This window comes from Ambystoma mexicanum, chromosome 10, assembly GCF_040938575.1.
Source record: "Ambystoma mexicanum isolate Mex_15411 chromosome 10, UKY_AmexF1_1, whole genome shotgun sequence".
NCBI classification, from domain to species: Eukaryota; Metazoa; Chordata; class Amphibia; order Caudata; family Ambystomatidae; genus Ambystoma; species Ambystoma mexicanum.
The window spans coordinates 1705524832-1705538603 of NC_090932.1; the positions used below are offsets into that span (position 1 = coordinate 1705524832).

Here is a 13772-nt window from a genome sequence, read left to right on the forward strand (position 1 = left end):
TGTGACCCTTAGATAGTATTGTACAGATTAGCCTTGTGTCACCCTTATATAGTATTCCGAAGATTAGCCTTGTGTCAACCTTAGATAGTATTGCGAAGATTAGCCTTGTGTCGCCCTTAGATAGTATTGTGAAGATTAGCCTTGTCTCACACTTAGATAGTATTGTGAAGATTAGCCTTGTGTCACCCTTAGATAGTATTGTGAAGATTAGCCTTGTGTCACCCTTAGATAGTATAGTGAAGATTAGCCTTGTGTCACCCTTAGATAGTATTGTGAAGATTAGCCTTGTGTCACCCTTAGTTAGTATTGTGAAGATTAGCCTTGTGTCACCCTTAGATAGTATTGTGAAGATTAGCCTTGTGTCACCCTTAGATAGTATTGTACAGATTAGCCTTGTGTCACCCTTAGATAGTATTGTACATATTAGCCTTGTGTCACCCTTAGATAGTATTGTGAAGATTAGCATTGTGTCACTCTCAGATAGCATTGTGAAGATTAGCCTTGTGTCACCCTCAGATAGCATTGTGAAGATTAGCCTTGTGTCACCCTTAGATAGTATTGTGAAGATTAGCCTTGTGTCACCCTTAGATAGTATTGTGAAGATTAGCATTGTGTCACCCTTATATAGCATTGTGAAGATTAGCCTTGTGTCACCCTTAGATAGTATTGTGAAGATTAGCCTTGTGTCACCCTTAGATAGTATTGTGAAGATTAGCCTTGTGTCACCCTTAGATAGCATTGTGAAGATTAGCCTTGTGTCACCCTTAGATAGTATTGTACAGATTAGCCGTGTGTCACCCTTAGATAGCATTGTGAAGATTAGCCTTGTGTCACCCTTAAATAGTATTGTGAAGATTAGCCTTGTCTCACCCTTATATAGTATTGTGAAGATTAGCCTTGTGTCACCCTTAGATAGCATTGTGAAGAGTAGCCATGTGTCACCCTTAGATAGTATTGTGAAGATTAGCCTTGTCTCACCCTTAGATAGTATTGTGAAGATTAGCCTTGTGTCACCCTTAGATAGCATTGTGAAGATTAGCCTTGTGTCACCCTTAGATAGTATTGTACAGATTAGCCTTGTGTCACCCTTAGATAGTATTGTGAAGATTAGCCTTGTCTCACCCTTAGATAGTATTGTGCAGATTAGCCTTGTCTCACCCTTAGATAGTATTGTACAGATTAGCCTTGTGTCGCCCTTAGATAGCATTGTGAAGATTAGCCTTGTGTCACCCTTAAATAGTATTGTGAAGATTAGCCTTGTCTCACCCTTATATAGTATTGTGAAGATTAGCCTTGTGTCACCCTTAGATAGCATTGTGAAGAGTAGCCATGTGTCACCCTTAGATAGTATTGTGAAGATTAGCCTTGTCTCACCCTTAGATAGTATTGTGAAGATTAGCCTTGTGTCACCCTTATATAGCATTGTGAAGATTAGCCTTGTGTCACCCTTAGATAGCATTGTACAGATTAGCCTTGTGTCACCCTTAGATAGTATTGTGAAGATTAGCCTTGTCTCACCCTTAGATACTATTGTGCAGATTAGCCTTGTCTCACCCTTAGATAGTATTGTACAGATTAGCCTTGTGTCGCCCTTAGATAGCATTGTGAAGATTAGCCTGGTGTCACCCTTAGATAGTATTGTACAGATTAGCCTTGTGTCACCCGTAGATAGTATTGTGAAGATTAGCCTTGTCTCACCCTTAGATAGTATTGTACAGATTAGCCTTGTGTCACCCTTAGATAGCATTGTGAATATTAGCCTTGTGTCACCCTCAGATAGTATTGTACAGATTAGCCTTGTGTCACCCTTAGATAGTATTGTGAAGATTAGCCTTGTGTCACCCTTAGATAGCATTGTGAAGATTAGCCTTGTGTCACCCTTAGATAGTATTGTGAAGATTAGCCTTGTGTCACCCTCAGATAGTATTGTACAGATTAGCCTTGTGTCACCCTTAGATAGTATTGTGAAGATTAGCCTTGTGTGACCCTTAGATAGTATTGTACAGATTAGCCTTGTGTCACCCTTATATAGTATTGTGAAGATTAGCCTTGTGTCAACCTTAGATAGTATTGCGAAGATTAGCCTTGTGTCGCCCTTAGATAGTATTGTGAAGATTAGCCTTGTCTCACACTTAGATAGTATTGTGAAGATTAGCCTTGGGTCACCCTTAGTTAGTATTGTGAAGATTAGCCTTGTGTCACCCTTAGATAGTATTGTGAAGATTAGCCTTGTGTCACCCTTAGATAGTATTGTGAAGATTAGCCTTGTGTCACCCTTAGTTAGTATTGTGAAGATTAGCCTTGTGTCAACCTTAGATAGTATTGTGAAGATTAGCCTTGTGTCACCCTTAGATAGTATTGTGAAGATTAGCCTTGTGTCACCCTTAGATAGTATTGTGAAGATTAGCCTTGTGTCACCCTTAGATAGTATTGTGAAGATTAGCCTTGTCTCACCTTTAGATAGCATTGTGAAGATTAGCCTTGTGTCACCCTTAGATAGCATTGTGAAGATTAGCCTTGTGTCACCCTTAGATAGTATTGTACAGATTAGCCTTCTGTCACCCTTAGATAGTATTGTGAAGATTAGCCTTGTCTCACCCTTAGGTAGTATTGTACAGATTAGCCTTGTGTCACACTTAGATAGTATTGTACAGATTAGCCTTGTGTCACCCTTAGATAGTATTGTGAAGATTAGCCTTGTCTCACCCTTAGATAGCATTGTGAAGATTAGCCTTGTGTCACCCTTAGATAGCATTGTGAAGATTAGCCGTGTGTCACCCTTAGATAGTATTGTACAGATTAGCCTTGTGTCACCCTTAGATAGTATTGTACAGATTAGCCTTGTGTCACCCTTAGATAGTATTGTGAAGATTAGCCTTGTGTCACTCTCAGATAGCATTGTGAAGATTAGCCTTGTGTCACACTCAGATAGCATTGTGAAGATTAGCCTTGTGTCACCCTTAGATAGTATTGTGACGTTTAGCCTTGTGTCACCCTTAGATAGTATTGTGAAGATTAGCATTGTGTAACCCTCAAATAGCATTGTGAAGATTAGCCTTGTGTCACCCTTAGATAGTATTGTGAAGATTAGCCTTGTGTCACCCTTAGATAGTATTGTGAAGATTAGCCTTGTCTCACCCTTAGATAGTATTGTGAAGATTAGCCTTGTCTCACCCTTAGATAGTATTGTGAAGATTAGCCTTGTGTCACCCTTAGATAGCATTGTGAAGATTAGCCTGATGTCCCCCTTAGATAGTATTGTACAGATTAACCTTGTGTCACCCTTAGATAGCATTGTGAAGATTAGCCTTGTGTCACCCTTAGATAGTATTGTACAGATTAGCCTTGTGTCACCCTTAGATAGTATTGTGAAGATTAGCCTTGTCTCACCCTTAGATAGTATTGTGAAGATTAGCATTGTGTCACCCTCAGATAGCATTGTGAAGATTAGCCTTGTGTCACCCTTAGATAGTATTGTGAAGATTAGCCTTGTGTCACCCTTAGATAGTATTGTGAAGATTAGCCTTGTGTCACCCTTAGATAGTATTGTGAAGATTAGCCTTGTCTCACCGTTAGATAGTATTGTGAAGATTAGCCTTGTGTCACCCTTAGATAGCATTGTGAAGATTAGCCTGGTGTCCCCCTTAGATAGTATTGTACATATTAGCCTTGTGTCACCCTTAGATAGCATTGTGAAGATGAGCCTTGTGTCACCCTTAGATAGCATTGTGAAGATTAGCCTTGTGTCACCCTTAGATAGTATTGTGAAGATTAGCCTTGTCTCACCCTTAGATAGTATTGTACAGATTAGCCTTGTGTCACCCTTAGATAGTATTGTGAAGATTAGCCTTGTGTCACCCTTAGATAGTATTGTGAAGATTAGCCTTGTCTCACCCTTAGATAGTATTGTACAGATTAGCCTTGTGTCACCCTTAGATAGCATTGTGAAGATAAGCCTTGTGTCACCCTTAGATAGTATTGTACAGATTAGCCTTGTGTCACCCTTAGATAGTATTGTGAAGATTAACCTTGTCTCACTCTCAGATAGTATTGTAAATATTAGCCTTGTGTCACCCTCAGATAGTATTGTGAAGAGTAGCCATGTGTCACCCTTAGTTAGTATTGTGAGGATTAGCCTTGTGTCACCCTCAGGTAGTATTGTGAAGAGTAGCCATGTGTCACCCGTAGATAGTATTGTGAAGATTAGCCTTGTGTCACCCTCGGATAGCATTGTGAAGAGTAGCCATGTGTCACCCTTAGATAGTATTGTGAAGATTAGCCTTGTGTCACCCTCACATAGCATTCTGAAGATTAGCCTTGTGTCACCCTTAGATAGTATTGTGAAGATTATCCTTGTGTCACTCTTAGATAGTATTGTGAAGATTAGCCTTGTGTCACCCTCAGATAGTATTGTACAGATTAGCCTTGTGTCGCCCTTAGATAGTATTGTACAGATTAGCCTTGTGTCGCCCTTAGATAGCATTGTGAAGATTAGCCTGGTGTCACCCTTAGATAGTATTGTACAGATTAGCCTTGTGTCACCCGTAGATAGTATTGTGAAGATTAGCCTTGTCTCACCCTTAGATAGTATTGTACAGATTAGCCTTGTGTCACCCTTAGATAGCATTGTGAATATTAGCCTTGTGTCACCCTCAGATAGTATTGTACAGATTAGCCTTGTGTCACCCTTAGATAGTATTGTGAAGATTAGCCTTGTGTCACCCTTAGATAGCATTGTGAAGATTAGCCTTGTGTCACCCTTAGATAGTATTGTGAAGATTAGCCTTGTGTCACCCTCAGATAGTATTGTACAGATTAGCCTTGTGTCACCCTTAGATAGTATTGTGAAGATTAGCCTTGTGTGACCCTTAGATAGTATTGTACAGATTAGCCTTGTGTCACCCTTATATAGTATTGTGAAGATTAGCCTTGTGTCAACCTTAGATAGTATTGCGAAGATTAGCCTTGTGTCGCCCTTAGATAGTATTGTGAAGATTAGCCTTGTCTCACACTTAGATAGTATTGTGAAGATTAGCCTTGTGTCACCCTTAGATAGCATTGTGAATATTAGCCTTGTGTCACCCTCAGATAGTATTGTACAGATTAGCCTTTTGTCACCCTTAGATAGTATTGTGAAGATTAGCCTTGTGTCACCCTTAGATAGCATTGTGAAGATTAGCCTTGTGTCACCCTTAGATAGTATTGTGAAGATTAGCCTTGTGTCACCCTCAGATAGTATTGTACAGATTAGCCTTGTGTCACCCTTAGATAGTATTGTGAAGATTAGCCTTGTGTGACCCTTAGATAGTATTGTACAGATTAGCCTTGTGTCACCCTTATATAGTATTGTGAAGATTAGCCTTGTGTCAACCTTAGATAGTATTGCGAAGATTAGCCTTGTGTCGCCCTTAGATAGTATTGTGAAGATTAGCCTTGTCTCACACTTAGATAGTATTGTGAAGATTAGCCTTGTGTCACCCTTAGATAGTATTGTGAAGATTAGCCTTGTGTCACCCTTAGATAGTATAGTGAAGATTAGCCTTGTGTCACCCTTAGATAGTATTGTGAAGATTAGCCTTGTGTCACCCTTAGTTAGTATTGTGAAGATTAGCCTTGTGTCACCCTTAGATAGTATTGTGAAGATTAGCCTTGTGTCACCCTTAGATAGTATTGTGAAGATTAGCCTTGTGTCACCCTTAGTTAGTATTGTGAAGATTAGCCTTGTGTCAACCTTAGATAGTATTGTGAAGATTAGCCTTGTGTCACCCTTAGATAGTATTGTGAAGATTAGCCTTGTGTCACCTTTGATAGTATTGTGAAGATTAGCCTTGTGTCACCCTTAGATAGTATTGTGAAGATTAGCCTTGTCTCACCTTTAGATAGCATTGTGAAGATTAGCCTTGTGTCACCCTTAGATAGCATTGTGAAGATTAGCCTTGTTTCACCCTTAGATAGTATTGTACAGATTAGCCTTCTGTCACCCTTAGATAGTATTGTGAAGATTAGCCTTGTCTCACCCTTAGGTAGTATTGTACAGATTAGCCTTGTGTCACACTTAGATAGTATTGTACAGATTAGCCTTGTGTCACCCTTAGATAGTATTGTGAAGATTAGCCTTGTCTCACCCTTAGATAGCATTGTGAAGATTAGCCTTGTGTCACCCTTAGATAGCATTGTGAAGATTAGCCGTGTGTCACCCTTAGATAGTATTGTACAGATTAGCCTTGTGTCACCCTTAGATAGTATTGTACAGATTAGCCTTGTGTCACCCTTAGATAGTATTGTGAAGATTAGCCTTGTGTCACTCTCAGATAGCATTGTGAAGATTAGCCTTGTGTCACACTCAGATAGCATTGTGAAGATTAGCCTTGTGTCACCCTTAGATAGTATTGTGACGTTTAGCCTTGTGTCACCCTTAGATAGTATTGTGAAGATTAGCATTGTGTAACCCTCAAATAGCATTGTGAAGATTAGCCTTGTGTCACCCTTAGATAGTATTGTGAAGATTAGCCTTGTGTCACCCTTAGATAGTATTGTGAAGATTAGCCTTGTCTCACCCTTAGATAGTATTGTGAAGATTAGCCTTGTCTCGCCCTTAGATAGTATTGTGAAGATTAGCCTTGTGTCACCCTTAGATAGCATTGTGAAGATTAGCCTGGTGTCCCCCTTAGATAGTATTGTACAGATTAACCTTGTGTCACCCTTAGATAGCATTGTGAAGATTAGCCTTGTGTCACCCTTAGATAGTATTGTACAGATTAGCCTTGTGTCACCCTTAGATAGTATTGTGAAGATTAGCCTTGTCTCACCCTTAGATAGTATTGTGAAGATTAGCATTGTGTCACCCTCAGATAGCATTGTGAAGATTAGCCTTGTGTCACCCTTAGATAGTATTGTGAAGATTAGCCTTGTCTCACCCTTAGATAGTATTGTGAAGATTAGCCTTGTCTCACCCTTAGATAGTATTGTGAAGATTAGCCTTGTCTCACCCTTAGATAGTATTGTGAAGATTAGCCTTGTGTCACCCTTAGATAGCATTGTGAAGATTAGCCTGGTGTCCCCCTTAGATAGTATTGTACATATTAGCCTTGTGTCACCCTTAGATAGCATTGTGAAGATGAGCCTTGTGTCACCCTTAGATAGCATTGTGAAGATTAGCCTTGTGTCACCCTTAGATAGTATTGTGAAGATTAGCCTTGTCTCACCCTTAGATAGTATTGTACAGATTAGCCTTGTGTCACCCTTAGATAGTATTGTGAAGATTAGCCTTGTGTCACCCTTAGATAGTATTGTGAAGATTAGCCTTGTCTCACCCTTAGATAGTATTGTACAGATTAGCCTTGTGTCACCCTTAGATAGCATTGTGAAGATAAGCCTTGTGTCACCCTCAGGTAGTATTGTGAAGAGTAGCCATGTGTCACCCGTAGATAGTATTGTGAAGATTAGCCTTGTGTCACCCTCGGATAGCATTGTGAAGAGTAGCCATGTGTCACCCTTAGATAGTATTGTGAAGATTAGCCTTGTGTCACCCTCACATAGCATTCTGAAGATTAGCCTTGTGTCACCCTTAGATAGTATTGTGAAGATTATCCTTGTGTCACTCTTAGATAGTATTGTGAAGATTAGCCTTGTGTCACCCTCAGATAGTATTGTACAGATTAGCCTTGTGTCGCCCTTAGATAGTATTGTACAGATTAGCCTTGTGTCGCCCTTAGATAGCATTGTGAAGATTAGCCTGGTGTCACCCTTAGATAGTATTGTACAGATTAGCCTTGTGTCACCCGTAGATAGTATTGTGAAGATTAGCCTTGTCTCACCCTTAGATAGTATTGTACAGATTAGCCTTGTGTCACCCTTAGATAGTATTGTGAAGATTAGCCTTGTGTCACCCTTAGATAGCATTGTGAAGATTAGCCTTGTGTCACCCTTAGATAGTATTGTGAAGATTAGCCTTGTGTCACCCTCAGATAGTATTGTACAGATTAGCCTTGTGTCACCCTTAGATAGTATTGTGAAGATTAGCCTTGTGTGACCCTTAGATAGTATTGTACAGATTAGCCTTGTGTCACCCTTATATAGTATTGTGAAGATTAGCCTTGTGTCAACCTTAGATAGTATTGCGAAGATTAGCCTTGTGTCGCCCTTAGATAGTATTGTGAAGATTAGCCTTGTCTCACACTTAGATAGTATTGTGAAGATTAGCCTTGTGTCACCCTTAGATAGCATTGTGAATATTAGCCTTGTGTCACCCTCAGATAGTATTGTACAGATTAGCCTTGTGTCACCCTTAGATAGTATTGTGAAGATTAGCCTTGTGTCACCCTTAGATAGCATTGTGAAGATTAGCCTTGTGTCACCCTTAGATAGTATTGTGAAGATTAGCCTTGTGTCACCCTCAGATAGTATTGTACAGATTAGCCTTGTGTCACCCTTAGATAGTATTGTGAAGATTAGCCTTGTGTGACCCTTAGATAGTATTGTACAGATTAGCCTTGTGTCACCCTTATATAGTATTGTGAAGATTAGCCTTGTGTCAACCTTAGATAGTATTGCGAAGATTAGCCTTGTGTCGCCCTTAGATAGTATTGTGAAGATTAGCCTTGTCTCACACTTAGATAGTATTGTGAAGATTAGCCTTGTGTCACCCTTAGATAGTATTGTGAAGATTAGCCTTGTGTCACCCTTAGATAGTATAGTGAAGATTAGCCTTGTGTCACCCTTAGATAGTATTGTGAAGATTAGCCTTGTGTCACCCTTAGTTAGTATTGTGAAGATTAGCCTTGTGTCACCCTTAGATAGTATTGTGAAGATTAGCCTTGTGTCACCCTTAGATAGTATTGTGAAGATTAGCCTTGTGTCACCCTTAGTTAGTATTGTGAAGATTAGCCTTGTGTCAACCTTAGATAGTATTGTGAAGATTAGCCTTGTGTCACCCTTAGATAGTATTGTGAAGATTAGCCTTGTGTCACCCTTAGATAGTATTGTGAAGATTAGCCTTGTGTCACCCTTAGATAGTATTGTGAAGATTAGCCTTGTCTCACCTTTAGATAGCATTGTGAAGATTAGCCTTGTGTCACCCTTAGATAGCATTGTGAAGATTAGCCTTGTGTCACCCTTAGATAGTATTGTACAGATTAGCCTTCTGTCACCCTTAGATAGTATTGTGAAGATTAGCCTTGTCTCACCCTTAGGTAGTATTGTACAGATTAGCCTTGTGTCACACTTAGATAGTATTGTACAGATTAGCCTTGTGTCACCCTTAGATAGTATTGTGAAGATTAGCCTTGTCTCACCCTTAGATAGCATTGTGAAGATTAGCCTTGTGTCACCCTTAGATAGCATTGTGAAGATTAGCTGTGTGTCACCCTTAGATAGTATTGTACAGATTAGCCTTGTGTCACCCTTAGATAGTATTGTACAGATTAGCCTTGTGTCACCCTTAGATAGTATTGTGAAGATTAGCCTTGTGTCACTCTCAGATAGCATTGTGAAGATTAGCCTTGTGTCACACTCAGATAGCATTGTGAAGATTAGCCTTGTGTCACCCTTAGATAGTATTGTGACGTTTAGCCTTGTGTCACCCTTAGATAGTATTGTGAAGATTAGCATTGTGTAACCCTCAAATAGCATTGTGAAGATTAGCCTTGTGTCACCCTTAGATAGTATTGTGAAGATTAGCCTTGTGTCACCCTTAGATAGTATTGTGAAGATTAGCCTTGTCTCACCCTTAGATAGTATTGTGAAGATTAGCCTTGTCTCACCCTTAGATAGTATTGTGAAGATTAGCCTTGTGTCACCCTTAGATAGCATTGTGAAGATTAGCCTGGTGTCCCCCTTAGATAGTATTGTACAGATTAGCCTTGTGTCACCCTTAGATAGCATTGTGAAGATTAGCCTTGTGTCACCCTTAGATAGTATTGTACAGATTAGCCTTGTGTCACCCTTAGATAGTATTGTGAAGATTAGCCTTGTCTCACCCTTAGATAGTATTGTGAAGATTAGCATTGTGTCACCCTCAGATAGCATTGTGAAGATTAGCCTTGCGTCACCCTTAGATAGTATTGTGAAGATTAGCCTTGTGTCACCCTTAGATAGTATTGTGAAGATTAGCCTTGTCTCACCCTTAGATAGTATTGTGAAGATTAGCCTTGTCTCACCCTTAGATAGTATTGTGAAGATTAGCCTTGTGTCACCCTTAGATAGCATTGTGAAGATTAGCCTGGTGTCCCCCTTAGATAGTATTGTACATATTAGCCTTGTGTCACCCTTAGATAGCATTGTGAAGATGAGCCTTGTGTCACCCTTAGATAGCATTGTGAAGATTAGCCTTGTGTCACCCTTAGATAGTATTGTGAAGATTAGCCTTGTCTCACCCTTAGATAGTATTGTACAGATTAGCCTTGTGTCACCCTTAGATAGTATTGTGAAGATTAGCCTTGTGTCACCCTTAGATAGTATTGTGAAGATTAGCCTTGTCTCACCCTTAGATAGTATTGTACAGATTAGCCTTGTGTCACCCTTAGATAGCATTGTGAAGATAAGCCTTGTGTCACCCTTAGATAGTATTGTACAGATTAGCCTTGTGTCACCCTTAGATAGTATTGTGAAGATTAACCTTGTCTCACTCTCAGATAGTATTGTGAATATTAGCCTTGTGTCACCCTCAGATAGTATTGTGAAGAGTAGCCATGTGTCACCCTTAGTTAGTATTGTGAGGATTAGCCTTGTGTCACCCTCAGGTAGTATTGTGAAGAGTAGCCATGTGTCACCCGTAGATAGTATTGTGAAGATTAGCCTTGTGTCACCCTCGGATAGCATTGTGAAGAGTAGCCATGTGTCACCCTTAGATAGTATTGTGAAGATTAGCCTTGTGTCACCCTCACATAGCATTCTGAAGATTAGCCTTGTGTCACCCTTAGATAGCATTGTGAAGATTATCCTTGTGTCACTCTTAGATAGTATTGTGAAGATTAGCCTTGTGTCACCCTCAGATAGTATTGTACAGATTAGCCTTGTGTCGCCCTTAGTTAGATTGTGAAGATTAGCCTTGTGTCACCCTCAGATAGTATTGTGAAGATTAGCCTTGTGTCACTCTCACATAGCATTCTGAAGATTAGCCTTGTGTCACCATCAGACAGCATTGTGAAGATTACCCTTGTGTCACCCTCAGATAGCATTGTAAAGATTAGCCTTGTGTCACCCTTAGATAGTATTGTGAAGATTAGCCTTGTGTCACTTTTAGATAGTATTGTGAAGATTAGCCTTGTGTCACCCTTAGATGGCATTGTGAAGATTAGCCTTGTGTCACCCTCAGATAGTATTGTACAGATTAGCCTTGTGTCACCCTTAGTTAGTATTGTGAAGATTCGCCTTGTGTCACCCTCAGATAGTATTGTGAAGATTAGCCTTGTGTCACCCTTAGATAGCATTGTACAGATTAGCCTTGTCTCACCCTTAGATAGCATTGTGAAGATTAGCCTTGTGTCACCCTCAGATAGTATTGTACAGATTAGCCTTGTGTCACTTTTAGTTAGTATTGTGAAGATTAGCCTTGTGTCACCCTCAGATAGCATTGTGAAGATTAGCCTTGTCTCACCCTAAGATAGTATTGTAAAGATTAGCCTTGTGCCACCCTCAGATAGCATTGTGAAGATTAGCCTTGTGTCACCCTTAGATAGTATTGTGAAGATTAGCCTTGTCTCACCCTTAGATAGTATTGTGAAGATTAGCCTTGTGTCACCCTTAGATAGTATCGTGAAGATTAGCCTTGTGTCACCCTCAAAAGTATTGTGAAGATTAGCCTTGTGTCACCCTTAGATAGCATTGTGAAGATTAGCCTTGTGTCACCCTTAGATAGTATTGTGAAGATTAGCCTTGTGTCACCCTCAGATAGTATTGTACAGATTAGCCTTGTGTCACCCTTAGATAGTATTGTGAAGATTAGCCTTGTGTGACCCTTAGATAGTATTGTACAGATTAGCCTTGTGTCACCCTTATATAGTATTCCGAAGATTAGCCTTGTGTCAACCTTAGATAGTATTGCGAAGATTAGCCTTGTGTCGCCCTTAGATAGTATTGTGAAGATTAGCCTTGTCTCACACTTAGATAGTATTGTGAAGATTAGCCTTGTGTCACCCTTAGATAGTATTGTGAAGATTAGCCTTGTGTCACCCTTAGATAGTATAGTGAAGATTAGCCTTGTGTCACCCTTAGATAGTATTGTGAAGATTAGCCTTGTGTCACCCTTAGTTAGTATTGTGAAGATTAGCCTTGTGTCACCCTTAGATAGTATTGTGAAGATTAGCCTTGTGTCACCCTTAGATAGTATTGTGAAGATTAGCCTTGTGTCACCCTTAGTTAGTATTGTGAAGATTAGCCTTGTGTCAACCTTAGATAGTATTGTGAAGATTAGCCTTGTGTCACCCTTAGATAGTATTGTGAAGATTAGCCTTGTGTCACCCTTAGATAGTATTGTGAAGATTAGCCTTGTGTCACCCTTAGATAGCATTGTGAAGATTAGCCTTGTGTCACCCTTAGATAGTATTGTACAGATTAGCCTTCTGTCACCCTTAGATAGTATTGTGAAGATTAGCCTTGTCTCACCCTTAGGTAGTATTGTACAGATTAGCCTTGTGTCACACTTAGATAGTATTGTACAGATTAGCCTTGTGTCACCCTTAGATAGTATTGTGAAGATTAGCCTTGTCTCACCCTTAGATAGCATTGTGAAGATTAGCCTTGTGTCACCCTTAGATAGCATTGTGAAGATTAGCTGTGTGTCACCCTTAGATAGTATTGTACAGATTAGCCTTGTGTCACCCTTAGATAGTATTGTACAGATTAGCCTTGTGTCACCCTTAGATAGTATTGTGAAGATTAGCCTTGTGTCACTCTCAGATAGCATTGTGAAGATTAGCCTTGTGTCACACTCAGATAGCATTGTGAAGATTAGCATTGTGTCACCCTTAGATAGTATTGTGACGTTTAGCCTTGTGTCACCCTTAGATAGTATTGTGAAGATTAGCATTGTGTAACCCTCAAATAGCATTGTGAAGATTAGCCTTGTGTCACCCTTAGATAGTATTGTGAAGATTAGCCTTGTGTCACCCTTAGATAGTATTGTGAAGATTAGCCTTGTCTCACCCTTAGATAGTATTGTGAAGATTAGCCTTGTCTCACCCTTAGATAGTATTGTGAAGATTAGCCTTGTGTCACCCTTAGATAGCATTGTGAAGATTAGCCTGGTGTCCCCCTTAGATAGTATTGTACAGATTAGCCTTGTGTCACCCTTAGATAGCATTGTGAAGATTAGCCTTGTGTCACCCTTAGATAGTATTGTACAGATTAGCCTTGTGTCACCCTTAGATAGTATTGTGAAGATTAGCCTTGTCTCACCCTTAGATAGTATTGTGAAGATTAGCATTGTGTCACCCTCAGATAGCATTGTGAAGATTAGCCTTGTGTCACCCTTAGATAGTATTGTGAAGATTAGCCTTGTGTCACCCTTAGATAGTATTGTGAAGATTAGCCTTGTCTCACCCTTAGATAGTATTGTGAAGATTAGCCTTGTCTCACCCTTAGATAGTATTGTGAAGATTAGCCTTGTGTCACCCTTAGATAGCATTGTGAAGATTAGCCTGGTGTCCCCCTTAGATAGTATTGTACATATTAGCCTTGTGTCACCCTTAGATAGCATTGTGAAGATGAGCCTTGTGTCACCCTTAGATAGCATTGTGAAGATTAGCCTTGTGTCACCCTTAGATAGTATTGTG

The 13772-nt window shown here is 39.9% G+C and overlaps 1 protein-coding gene across 1 annotated transcript in view; it reads right to left on the minus strand.

Annotated features, from left to right (window-relative positions):
• Positions 1–13772, minus strand: part of LOC138492751 (transmembrane protein 132D-like) — a 4310707-nt gene that overhangs the window by 4217471 nt on the left and 79464 nt on the right. The window lies entirely within an intron of this gene.